This window comes from Saccoglossus kowalevskii, chromosome 19 (genome assembly GCF_978046115.1).
Source record: "Saccoglossus kowalevskii chromosome 19, keSacKowa6.1, whole genome shotgun sequence".
Lineage (NCBI taxonomy): Eukaryota > Metazoa > Hemichordata > Enteropneusta > Harrimaniidae > Saccoglossus > Saccoglossus kowalevskii.
The window spans coordinates 11,627,598-11,641,162 of record NC_140659.1 but is presented as its reverse complement, the minus strand read 5'-3'; the positions used below and the strand labels follow the sequence as shown (position 1 = coordinate 11,641,162).

General features: G+C 36.0%; 1 long non-coding RNA gene across 1 annotated transcript; it reads right to left on the bottom strand.

The window, feature by feature from the left end:
• Positions 1–11,174: 11,174 nt before the first annotated feature.
• Positions 11,175–12,294, bottom strand: LOC146730276 (uncharacterized). Its single transcript, XR_014927408.1, has 2 exons — positions 12,124–12,294; positions 11,175–11,253 (listed from the first exon to the last, which is right to left on the bottom strand). It is a non-coding gene; the product is annotated as an uncharacterized LOC146730276 (long non-coding RNA).
• Between the last annotated feature and the right edge of the window lie 1,271 nt (positions 12,295–13,565).

Here is a 13,565-nt window from a genome sequence, read left to right as displayed (position 1 = left end):
TAATCGATAACTTTTATAGAGTTGTCAGAAACCACAATCATTGCTAATTGTGGAGTGATATTTACGACATTCTTTGATAGTAGTATCTGTTTACTCCATGCTGGTTAAAGGACGCAGCTTTTTTGACAATAGAAAATTAAAAACATTGTTTATAGAGAATATGGCGAATAAAACACAGTGTTTCGGAATCTTGTCTGATTACGTACACATTTTACAGGCATAGAAATATGGATAAATGTTGACATTAGTTTTGAATATCTACATGATGGTCTGATAGGTCTACTACAAGTTCGTTGTGTTGTCGACTAAAATATTAGAAGTATTTGTAACCACGGATGATAGCATCAAATGTAAAAATGATACTTTAGAAACAATTGATTACGTCAGAGCACTATATTGTGTGAAACAAGGTGTAAATCACGTGCACTTTACTGTGCGGGCGGCAAGTTACTGTCGGTAGCTACAAGAGTGTTATCTCCTTTCAACACACGTTTAACTCCGTTCGTGTTCATCTGACAGATGTTGCCGACAGAATCACTTGATAGATAACGTGTTATCCTTTGTTCTAATTACACACATTGACGTACACTTATTGCCCGTGTTGATTAAACTATCATAAATTCTGTTCCATGAATTTATAATGTTGTCTATTACAGATCGCGACTTGAATATTTGCGATGTGACAAATGAAATTAATCTTGTATTGTTTAGAAACTTCACTTTAGTTTCGACTTGAGATTATTATAGCATTTAAAAGGGAGAGTATTTCCGACCCCATCGTAACTTAGATAAAGAACATCGAATATAATTGTTCGTGGAGGGCAATTATTTGACAATAGAAATGACGTCATCGTAAGTATACAGTTAGTTATTTCGAAGAAAGGGGCATAACAGTTACAGTTTCTAATAATTACATGATGGTAGACTGATACATATACTACAGGTTCGTAGTGTTGTCGGCTAAATTATCGAGGTACATGTAGCCATGGGTGATAGCAACACATATGAAGTATATAGTTTAGGAACAATTGATGACGTCACAGCACTATATTGTGTGAAACCAGGTGTAAATTACGTGCACTTACAGTCCGTGTGGCGGCAAGTTACTGTCGGCAGCTTGTGTTTAACACACGTTTAACTCCGTTCGTGTTCATCTGACAGATGCTGCCAACTGAACAGAATCACGTGATGAATGGCGTGTATCCTTTTATTCTAATTGCATACACCATGAATGCCAGTGGTGTTTCGTCGAAACTGCAACACGATAAAAAATGCACCTAACTTGTATTATTTCAATCAAATTAAACTATGATAAATTATGTTCCATGCGTTTATAATATTTCCAATCACAGAGTGCGATTTGAATGCTTGTGAGAAATGAGAATAATGGTGTATTTTTTTTTGAAACTTCACTTGTTAACATCCTGAACATAAACTTCCTAATAGTTTACGCATGCGCATTCAACAGTTATCACACATGAACTTTGTGAGCAAAGTAATTATCTTTGCTACGGTGATTCAACCGTTCTTTGGGGGGGGGGGTAAACGTAACATTCTCTTTGACTTTTTGAAAAGTAACTTTGACACCTGCTTTCCGTGATTTCTTACACTTGATAAGTGCTGTACCTCAGATTTACCAATTGTATCTGTTTGTTTAACATAAAACTACACGAAACACAGTTATAGTACTATATTGGTCAAGTATGTTTCTTTACTAATTACGTAATTATTATATATAGTTTATACACTTTCAACCGTCAGTGAACGAATAAAACGGAGCATTTTCGATATCTTACTACGGTGTATATTGAGTGCGATTTACATGATTTTCATGTGACAAATGGGAATAATGTGGCAATTTTCTTTTAAAGTCGCTTGGGATTTAGCTTATTTTTGATTCTCGATACCTTGACGGAATGACGTCACATATTTACGACATTTCAATGTAATTTCCTTGGGCTAAAATGTGAAGAGCACCGTCTATGACGTCATCGCGGCATAATTTACCCATAATTTTCAACCTTGTGAACTTCACGAAGAAGAATTGATCGAATTGGCGTCATTATATTATGCATTATTTATGGTGAATCTCGGACATCCCGCCGGTCAACAGCGCCATCACACATGACATCACGGCTACCTTAACTGGTCAAACATTTAGAAAACAAAGACCTCAGTTTGGCACCATGTGAACGTTGACACTACTTTTACGCTCCCGTGAAGTATTTGTGATCTTGCCGACTGCATCGTGTGAGGGGATTCACAAAGTATCTTTTGTTCATGGATTTAACACCTGTTTTCACCGGCTTCTTATGCTTAATAGCCCATGCTAGAGACAATAACTTCACGATAACCAATCATGTTCGATTTTGATTTGAAGAATAAGTTTTAAAAAATACTCATCGACATGAAATAATCACACCATTGAAAGAGAGTAACAAAGGCATCGATCGTGAACATAAAAATAATATAATATAATGGTTTTGTGGAAACAATTGTTTGATGGCAGAAAATTATATCATCGCCCTAGCTTACTAGTTGTGATGTTTTTGTTTTTTTTATAAATCCGCAAATTGCTTGTTACTAAACCTATCGTCACGGCTGACTATAAAAAATGATCAAAATAAAACTATAATCATCGGGAATTGTTTGAGTAGTATCAAGGATATTGTTTGATAGCATAGTACATAGCTTGTTTGTGAAGGTAGATTTTTAATTGTAGGTAATGACGTCATCAATTAGGTGAGCATAGAAAAACAAGAAACGTGTTTTGGGTATTTTATCTCATAGCGTACATATGAGTCATTTTATGACAAATCAGCACATACTGAATGTGTGATATAGAGAACGATTTTATAAAATAACCATAACATTAAACGAGTTTCGTTCATGAAAATCGAATATAATTGTTTGTGGATGCAGTTGTTTGATGGCACAGATAATGACGTCATCTTATACAGTGTCATCGTTCAATTATACAATGGCACGATTCATGACGTATTATGAAAATCAGTAGAAATGATTCTATAATACAAATTTATAGAGAATATTATGACGTAATATGAAACGGACATGTGGTATTTATGTCAAATCAGCACATACTGAACGCGTGATATGAAGAACGATTTTATAAAATATTCATAACATTGAACGAGTAGAAGCATCGTTCATGAACATCGAATATACTAGAAATTGTTTGCGGGTGCAGTTGTTTGGTGGCACAGAAAATGACGTCATCGTATACAGTGAGATATTTCGGAGTCCACATTTTGCTTGCTAATCGATAACTTTTATAGAGTTGTCAGAAACCACAATCATCGCTAATTGTGGAGTGATATTTACGACATTGTTTGATAGTAGTATCTGTTTACTCCATGCTGATTAAAGGACGCAGCTTTTTTGACAATAGAAAATTAAAAAAAACATTGTTTATAGAGAATATGGCGAATAAAACACAGTGTTTCGGAATCTTGTCTGATTACGTACACATTTTACAGGCATAGAAATATGGATAAAAGTTGACATTAGTTTTGAATATCTACATGATGGTCTGATAGGTCTACTACAAGTTTGTTGTGTTGTCGACTAAAATATTAGAAGTATTTGTAACCACGGATGATAGCATCAAATGTAAAAATGATACTTTAGAAACAATTGATTACGTCAGAGCACTATATTGTGTGAAACAAGGTGTAAATCACGTGCACTTTACTGTGCGGGCGGCAAGTTACTGTCGGTAGCTACAAGAGTGTTATCTCCTTTCAACACACGTTTAACTCCGTTCGTGTTCATCTGACAGATGTTGCCGACAGAATCACTTGATAGATGACGTGTTATCCTTTGTTCTAATTACACACATTGACGTACACTTATTGCCCGTGTTGATTAAACTATCATAAATTCTGTTCCATGAATTTATAATTTTGTCTATTACAGATCGCGACTTGAATATTTGCGATGTGACAAATGAAAATAATCTTGTATTGTTTAGAAACTTCACTTTAGTTTCGACTTGAGATTATTATAGCATTTAAAAGGGAGAGTATTTCCGACCCCATCGTAACTTAGATAAGGAACATCAAATATAATTGTTTGTGGAGGGCAATTATTTGACAATAGAAATGACGTCATCGTAAGTATACAGTTAGTTATTTCGAAGAAAGGGGCATAACAGTTACAGTTTCTAATAATTACATGATGGTAGACTGATACATATACTACAGGTTCGTAGTGTTGTCGGCTAAATTATCGAGGTACAAGTAGCCATGGGTGATAGCAACACATATGAAGTATATAGTTTAGGAACAATTGATTACGTCACAGCACTATAGTGTGTAAAAAAAGGTGTAAATTACGTGCACTTATAGTCCGTGTGGCGGCAAGTTACTGTCGGCAGCTAGTGTTTAACACACGTTTAACTCCGTTCGTGTTCATCTGACAGATGTTGCCAACAGAATCACGTGATGAATGACGTGTATCCTTTTATTCTAATTGCATACACCATGAATGCCAGTGGTGTTTCGTCGAAACTTCAACACGATAAAAAATGCACCTAACTTGTATTATTTCAATTAAATTAAACTATGTTCCATGCGTTCATAGTATTTCCAATCACAGAGTGCGATTTGAATGCTTGTGAGAAATGAGAATAATGGTGTATTTTTTTTAAACTTCACTTGTTAACATCCTGAACATAAACTTCCTAAAAGTTTACGCATGCGTATTCAACAGTTATCACACATGAACTTTGTAAGCAAAGTAATTATCTTTGTTACGGTGATTCAACCGTTCATTGGGGGGGGGGTAAACGTAACATTCTCCTTGACTTTTTGAAAAGTTACTGTGACACCTGCTTTCCGTGATTTCTTACACTTGATAAGTGCTGTAACTTTTAAAGTCGCTTGGGATTTAGCTTATTTTTGGTTCTCGATACCTTGACGGAATGACGTCACATATTTACGACATTTCAGTGTAATTTCCTTTGGCTAAGATGTGAAGAGCACCGTCTATGACGTCATCGCGGCATAATTTACCCATAATTTTCAACTTTGTGAACTTCACGAAGAAGAATTGCTCAAAGGACAAATTGTGGCGTCATTATATTATGCATTATTTATGGTGAATCTCGGACATCCCGCCGGTCAACAGCGCCATCACAAATGACTTCACGGCTACCTGAACTGGTCAAACATTTAGAAAACAAAGACCTCAGTTTGGCACCATGTGAACGTTGACACTACTTTTACGCTCCCGTGAAGTATTTGTGATCTTACCGACTGCATCGTGTGAGGGGATTCATAAAGTATCTTTTGTTCATGAATTTAACACCTGTTTTCACCGGCTTCTTATGCTTAATAGCCCATGCTAGAGACGATAACTTCACGATAACCAATCGTGTTCGATTTTCATTTGAAGAATAAGTTTAAAAAAATAGAGTAACAAAGAGAGACAAATGACGTCATCGCGGCATAATTTACCCATAATTTTCAACCTTGTGAACTTAGCATAGTACATAGCTTGTTTGTGAAGGTAGATTTTTAATTGTAGGTCATTTAGGTGAGCATAGAAGAAAAAGTAATGTGTTTTTCGGTATTTTATCTCATAACGTACATATGAGACATTTGAGACAAGAGAAGAGCAGTTCATAACCAGCTGATATTTAATATTAATCACAGCATCATTCGTGTCACCAACTACGTCATGAAATAACTGGATTCATTTGTGACGTAATTATCCATTAGTAACTATGACGTCACTGGTGTACGGGCGTAATCGGTGTAAATCAACATAAAATTGTTATTTCAATTACAGCATTCGGTAACATCATGCATATAGAGATCGGTGCATGGTGAAAGTTGTAGTAATGTGACGAAATGCGTAGTATGGACTGGAACTGAGTGGAGTTGTTTTGTCAGATTTACTTAGCGCCCTCTATGATTATTGCTTGGCTATGTGGCTTGACCTACTTTTCTGTACGTAGCACCTATCGTCGATTGACAAAGAGTTACGATATGCAGAAATACGCTAATAAGATCAGATAATTCTTTATTACAACTATATTGAAAGAAATTCAATTTAGGTGAATACAAATGTAATAAAGGTATAACAAACTATATGTTACATTCGGATCCTTATCTTTACAATTGATTCATCATGACGGGATTAATTTCAATGACCAACGGCACTATACCAGTATTATATTATATTATTATTACCATTATTATGCCAAGATACTATGGCCATCGGATTTTGGTACTGATCTATTATAAATACATTATTATTAAATACTAGTAAACAAAATTTCAAGTTTTCATTCAGGGCACTCATACCCACCCCAAAACTCAAGAATGTATAAATGTAATAGTTAATTAATTCATCATCTGTGGCAGTACCGGCATCCAAATCGTACAACTTGAAAGAAGCACTATGAATGCCGCATCTACGAGAACGAAACGGACACATAATAATACTTATATAGAATCCGCTGAGTTGTGATAGCGAACATTCTGAAGAATGTATTCCGCTGCTAATAATGTATCTCTGTTTTAAATCAGAACGAAAAGAAAATACATTAAAATAACATAATCGTTGACGTGAACAACTTTGAAGAACAAAACGATTACCGAGAACCCATTTAGTGTGTACATCCCCGGGATTACATTATAGTACTTGTCTTTCACTACATAATCTTTGTCCGAATCCCATGGTTTCTTGATCTCTAGGTAAACATATAATGGTAAGACGATGGCCGAACAAACAAACCTTGGCGCTAGCGAAGACGAAAAATAAATAGCAATTTCATTTTTCCCGTCCGGTCGCATGAAGAAATTACCAACCACGGCATGTCACGTGACTTACAATAAACATTAAACAAACATAGCAAAGGAAGTGTGAAATCCGAATAACATAAAGCTGTCGTCTAGCGACCACGTGTGACAAACACGTTGTATTCTCGGTACAACCCGCGCCACGGATAATTCACTCGTGTTTCACACAACGTTAATGTCAGGCATCAGTGTCATGCCTATACAATGAACCTGGCTTCGACCCCACCCACTGAGCAGTCAATGTTAGAAAAAAAGACGGGTAATTTAAGATTTTAGAGTTATTAAAAACATGATACACCTAATTTTACGCTCAACAAATGCCCGGTATGGCGAGGCATATCGGGAACACACGCGATGATGATCGACTACGTTGACATCACATGGTAATAAAGTGAGATCCGGCCACGCAACTGTGAAATTATTAAAACTTCACTCATATAGACTCCGTTTAAGCATATGTTGCTTTATAATATATCCTAAACTCCTAAATTTCTATATATGTTACACTATGTTTTGTTGTTGATTTTGTTGTTGTTCATTTTTTTCATTTACACTGAACGAACTGTAAACGTACTTTGTGAGGATAACATACAAGTGTACTCTCCGTAACCTTTCCTAATACGTGCAATATGTACGCGTATCCGGGCTCTGACACGGGAATAAAAACAAAGTTGTATTTCTCGTTTCTTGTGTTGGTTCATGACAAAGAATAACCGATAATAATTTACATGTACGTAATTCAATATGTAAATCGTTATAGAAAATAAACATATTTTTCAACGGTGTGCTATTGTTGACGGACCAGCTAACTGCACAAAACAGTTAGCCAGCCATAGCCTCATTTGCATATCTTTAATCAACATTGACGCTACCGTTGACATTTGAATGGGCGATATTACTTCCACGGGGACATGTATTTTCAGCGCTAAAATTCAGGTTTAAAATACTGTGATCTCAAATAAAAAACATTCACACACAAGGAGTATGTTTAGAAATGTACCAAATTCTAATTTTATTGACAATCTGATGTTTATTTTCTGAAATAAGAGACGTCAAAACGAACAATCGTCAGTAATAGTATTTCACGGCAGACTTCTGGCTGATTTACTCAAAAAATAATCAACATGAGAAAAAGACACTTTGCGGGAAGGTAACATACTACGTAATGCACCGAAATAAGTACTTACTATATTTTTAAATCCTTGCGTTATGCAACGTGTCAAAATTAACCGTCACGAAGTCATTGCCGATGAACGCAAGGGCCACCACTTCCGCGGAATTAGGTCATGACCTCACATAGAACGGCTATTGAAAATGCTGGAAGGTGGGGGTGTACAAGCATTATCTCTAAGACAAACACATTATTACATGGATTATTTTATGGATCTTAAACGAAATAATTTTGTTTACACTAATTTATTAGTGTTATGGTAATTTTATATTTAAATACTGTTCATCGGGTAATAAATATAAAGAAAAATGCAGGAATAACAAAGAAGTAAACACCCCCCCCCCCCCGCACAGCAGATACCTACTGTGCGTGTGTGTGTGTGTGTGTGTGGATGCCATAAAACAGAACTTTCCATCATACATTCTGCAAAAACAATATAGAAAAATACAGCCAAAAAGTTCAATGTTTCTCAGCTTGAAATATAAAAAAACATGTATACTTTCAATAGCAAGGCTAGTTTAAAATAAAATCCAATATCTGAAATTCATTTTTATGATACGAAATAAGCCGGCATACAATAACACATTCGCGCATAAATGTGATCACGTGATCCGTAATATAACAGGCGTGCTTGATTGATGTTTTATTGCATGTTGGACATTATGAAATTGAATAAATTATAAAAAAGAATTTCATCTTCTTGCATGCCTAAGCATATGTTTGTTACAAACGAAGTAATGGTTTCACTAAATTACCGAATTAAGTATTCAAACATAACTTAGCAACGTGTACCATTAAATATACACGTATAAGCAATGATATACCAAAATGGCAAGCAATTTAAACACAAATTGAGAGCGAGTAGAGAATGGTTAAACTGGTCCAAAAAGATCAAAGTTGCGGCGCTTTGACTTAAAATTGTGTTTTCCATAAAAAATGCTAATGTTAAAATGGTCGAAATCTCAAAGCAAAGCAAAAGTTAATGAGCAAGAAAATATTCAGTCATGAACCATTCTCATTAGTTTTGCTATGTCACCATCATCATCATCATCAGGGTAGATATCTTGATCATCCTGTTCTTCAATCCATACGTGTTGCTCTACTAATTCTGTCAAATCGGGGTCATCTTCTAAGGTATCAATTTCTTCAATTCTGTTGTTTTCCATTTCCAATAATTCCTCCATTAAAAGTGTTTCCGCAAGTTCTTGGTCTGAATTTCGCACATTAGCCGTGATCACTGGTGGAGAATCAGTTTCCATTGCTTTTGGACAAATTCCATGTTTCTTGGAACCATTACAAGCTCCTGTATTATGTGGATTGTTACACCCAAGACACAAACAAGCTGGTCCACAAAATCCATGGATTTTGTAGCACTTACAACATCGATTGGTACAGGTTGGTGCTTTCTTACACCGGCATCCCTTTGTAAGTAGAGCAACAGTATTGGAAATTTTTTTAATGTTTTCATCACTGTCCCACACAATACAAAGATTACCATCAGTGCCAACCTTGTATCCATGCAAGTGCAAATCTGGAAAATCAACTACAGTTTGGTCAGCTTGTGCCCATAGCTGAGAAACCCAGCAAGATCTTTTCCAGTGTAGCTCAAGCGCATCAAACGACTGACTGAGCTCATCTTCGTACTGGATTCGCGGCCACATACGTTCCCTTATTTCGTTTAGCCATTTCTGATGATTTGCAAGTGCATTACAGCTGCTATCCTCTAATTTCCGATACAGTTGTGCTGGTGTGTTTTCCTCAAAAGCTGTTAAATGCTTCTTAAAATAAACACTACCAACAAGTCTAACAAATGCAAGTAGGCCATCTTTTAATTTATCCTGGCACGTATCAGACAATGTACCTGGATGTGTGGACACACCTGTAATGAATTCACAATACTGGTAAAATATATTGTAAAATGATCCTTTCCCTAACCCAGCAAAGAATGATACAAAATCACATCCTGTGCACATGAATAATGTTTGCATGATTTTACCAATCATGTCAAGTCGTGTGTGCTGCAAGTCAGGATCAAGATTTAGGGCTGATTTTAATTCAGACATGCTAATATATTTTAGATTGGTAGGATCATTATCCAATTGAACATATATCTCTTTTTGTGAGTGTTTATACAATAGGGGCAGTAACGCGTGATACGTGTCTGTATCAGGTGAAAATATCACTCCTTGATTATACTGTGAACTCAATGCATGTAAAATACACCGACTATCTGCTTCCTCGTGATTACTTTGAGCAATCCATTCATTTGTAATACCTGTAGCATCAACACACATAGAACTGTCCTTTTTATTTCCATCAAACCCACCAGCTGTTATAAAACGTTGGTCGCCTTGTAATAATGGGGCCACCAATTTCAGACACTCCTCAGATAGGAAATTCACTAATTTTCATTTATTGGGACGGCAACCAATAAACTTTCTCCAATTAGTGGGCACTGGGGTTTCTCTCTGAACTAAATCAATTTCCACGTCTGTATTAACATTCTTGTCCCGTCTTTGTCTTTCAATGTCCTTAGGACTGACACCCAAATGCTGAGGATCGTCAAATATTAAATGGACTTCAAAACAAAACCTATTGTAATGGGGAACAATCCATCTCCGAACAAAAAACTCAGCATAATGGGCAAAGGTTCGATGTGAAGCAAGAGGGGCCTTATTGATTAGAAACATTCCATCATATATCATAAACTTTGCTCTCCATTCAGGGGGTAAACTCTCTTTCATAATATCACTGTATCTGGTCTTAAGAATTTTTGTTGTATTGCTCTTTTGACTTTTATATGGCAACCCATCAGATAATGAAATTGCCCTGGGAAAAGTAACAAACTGTTCAAGTGTCTTTACTGGTTCGCCTGTTTTTTTTTGAATGTGCTATCTGTTTTTTTAAGCAGGCAGTGACCATTCTATGGTCATTATCTCCTTTTTTTGACTTGACTATTTGTTTTACTTTACCGGAAAAGGTTTTCAAATGGCGTTTACGAACTGGAGCTCCAGTACTTGGCTGAAACATGATACGAACTCTGACATATGCAAGAAAATCCTGTTTGCTTATTTCCCGACAAGACAATAAATCTTGCTGGACTAATTTCTCTGCAACTTCTCCAGTGAATACATTGAGTACACCCCTATATAAAAATAAACTCCAGACAAAAAAGATGAGTGTAATATAAACTTCTGTAATCCTCAATAATTTATAATATAACAAAACAACATCAGTAGTGGCACACTTGGTATTCTGCAAGATAAAATAAAAAAAAATATGAATAAATAATTTGTAAACACATTCCACAATTTGAAACGAAAAAAACAGAAATTGGGAAGGATCATTGTAGCCCATAGCAACCAGTTTACGGTATTTATCAATAATCTCCTTCAAATCCAATATTGTAGAATTTGTGTGGTAATTACCACCCTTTTAACTATTCTATGTAATGTGTATGTACATTTTAATATAATATTGGGAGTATAACAATTTTATGTGAGGTGATGAGATGTTAAATATCAAACTTTGTATTTTTTATCAACTGGAATTTTAATATTTGTACTTATTTGTAAAATTATGGAAATTCATTTTGTAGTTACCAAGGTATAAATATTGAAGCCCCTCCCCATATATGTATACTTGAACTAGAACGGCTTGCTACTTTGGGGCATGTCAATTTTTATTACATAAAATCACTAGTTGCTATAGAAAGTGTACTTATGAATATATATAACACCTAAAAAACAAACTTAACACGTAAGTTAACCGCACCGTCTCAGGCCCCACATTGACCTGACTAAAGTTGACCTCAATTGACCTAATTTATATAATGGCGCCAACGCGGTATAGTGGGAGAAATTGCTCGTTTTCAGAAAATCGCCAAATATTCTACAGAAATTTTGAAAACTTGAAACTTCAGGGAATAATTGCCTATACCCTTTGCTTAGTCCCCATATATTTGTTATAAATCAAAATTCTTGCGTTATGGTAGGTGTCACTTTTAAAGTTGGGGCGAAATCGTGAGCGTATTTTACCACAGCGGTTCCTATTTTCTAATTTACGAAAATATTTCATTGAAACCACTCTAAAAAATTACATATTCGGCAAGGATGAGATACTAACCTGTTGTGTAGCAAAAATCAGGAAGCTGCGTTGGCCGGTTTTGCTTAAATCACGGTTTCAATATGACCACAAGTCACAGCAGAAATTTGCCGGGAACAGAGTGATACAAATGTACTGGTCTGGAATTTCGAATTAGAATACTGTATAAATTATGTTAATGAGGCTTTGGCTGGCTAACTGAAAAGGCTCTTCGAGAAAAACCAACAAGGTGCTTGGCTTGTTGTTGTTTATTCAACGTAAAAAACACCGAGTTGATCAGAACTCTGAAAAGAGTGGTGTTGGTCCGTGAAATAAAAGAACTTGCATGTTAGTTAGTCAATACCACTTGGGATTTGTCACAAACAAGCTATCAGTTTGCCATGTAACAATACATGAGTAAAACAAGGCTAACCCTCACCATGTCACTCTCCCACCGTATTGTCAACGATGGATTAACAGAATTGATGCTGTATTTAATTAGTTTGTTAATTAAAACACAATCAGGTCTATTGTTTGTGACGGGTTCCCATCATATCAATGGTACTAGTTGTATTGAGTGTGGAATCCAAAACAAATTCACATGCAAATGTTAAGCGCATGGCGAGATCGATTTATGTTCAAACTAACCAGTCCCCAATTGTTTTATTTCATTCCCAGGTAAAATGTATAGAAATGTACATCACAACCCATGTATACAGTATATCACCTTTCACTAATTGGATGGGCGGGTGCTATTAGAGACACAAGGGACAGGATTATGAGAAAAAATCGCGTAGCTAATCCGTTTGTTAAACTACAGAAAACTGATCGCAATAAAAAAATAACAAGGAGAGAAACCAATTGATTATTTCTTTTCAGATGTCTGTTGTTTTTCACATGACTTATCGCCGGCGGACCATGATGCTATAATGAAGCTGACTTATGGCTTCGGCATGCTGCACGGAACGTATTTATTGCATGTCTTAGTGCTGTATACCCTGGAATAATGTTAATTAAAAGCACAGTCGAGATTCTGAGATTATCTAGATTCTCTAACATCGATGTCTTCAAGTTGGTACATAGAAAAATGAGTTAGTACTAAGACCAGAAGCGATGGCGAGGTTTAAATCGATGTGCATCGGTGGAGGGAGGGGCCAGCAACGCCTAATATGTTCATCTTCATTGGCGATGTAGTGATACAAAGACCTATCAAGTTATCATGGCTAGTCAGGTTGTGAGTCAGACTACGCGAAACGCGGTAACATCTGCAACTTGATTATTTTACGGATGGTTGAATACAGTCCACATTTCACCCAGGACGCTGATATGACTGAGAGGTAAAAAAGAAGACGGATAACATTCACACTCTCGTCTAAGCTATTCATATTCAGCGTGTAATACAGTTATCACTGTCTGCCGTGTCTTCCTACTATTCACTACGTTGCGGTCTTTTCACGAACGGCGGTCCTTTTCATCTTTGAATG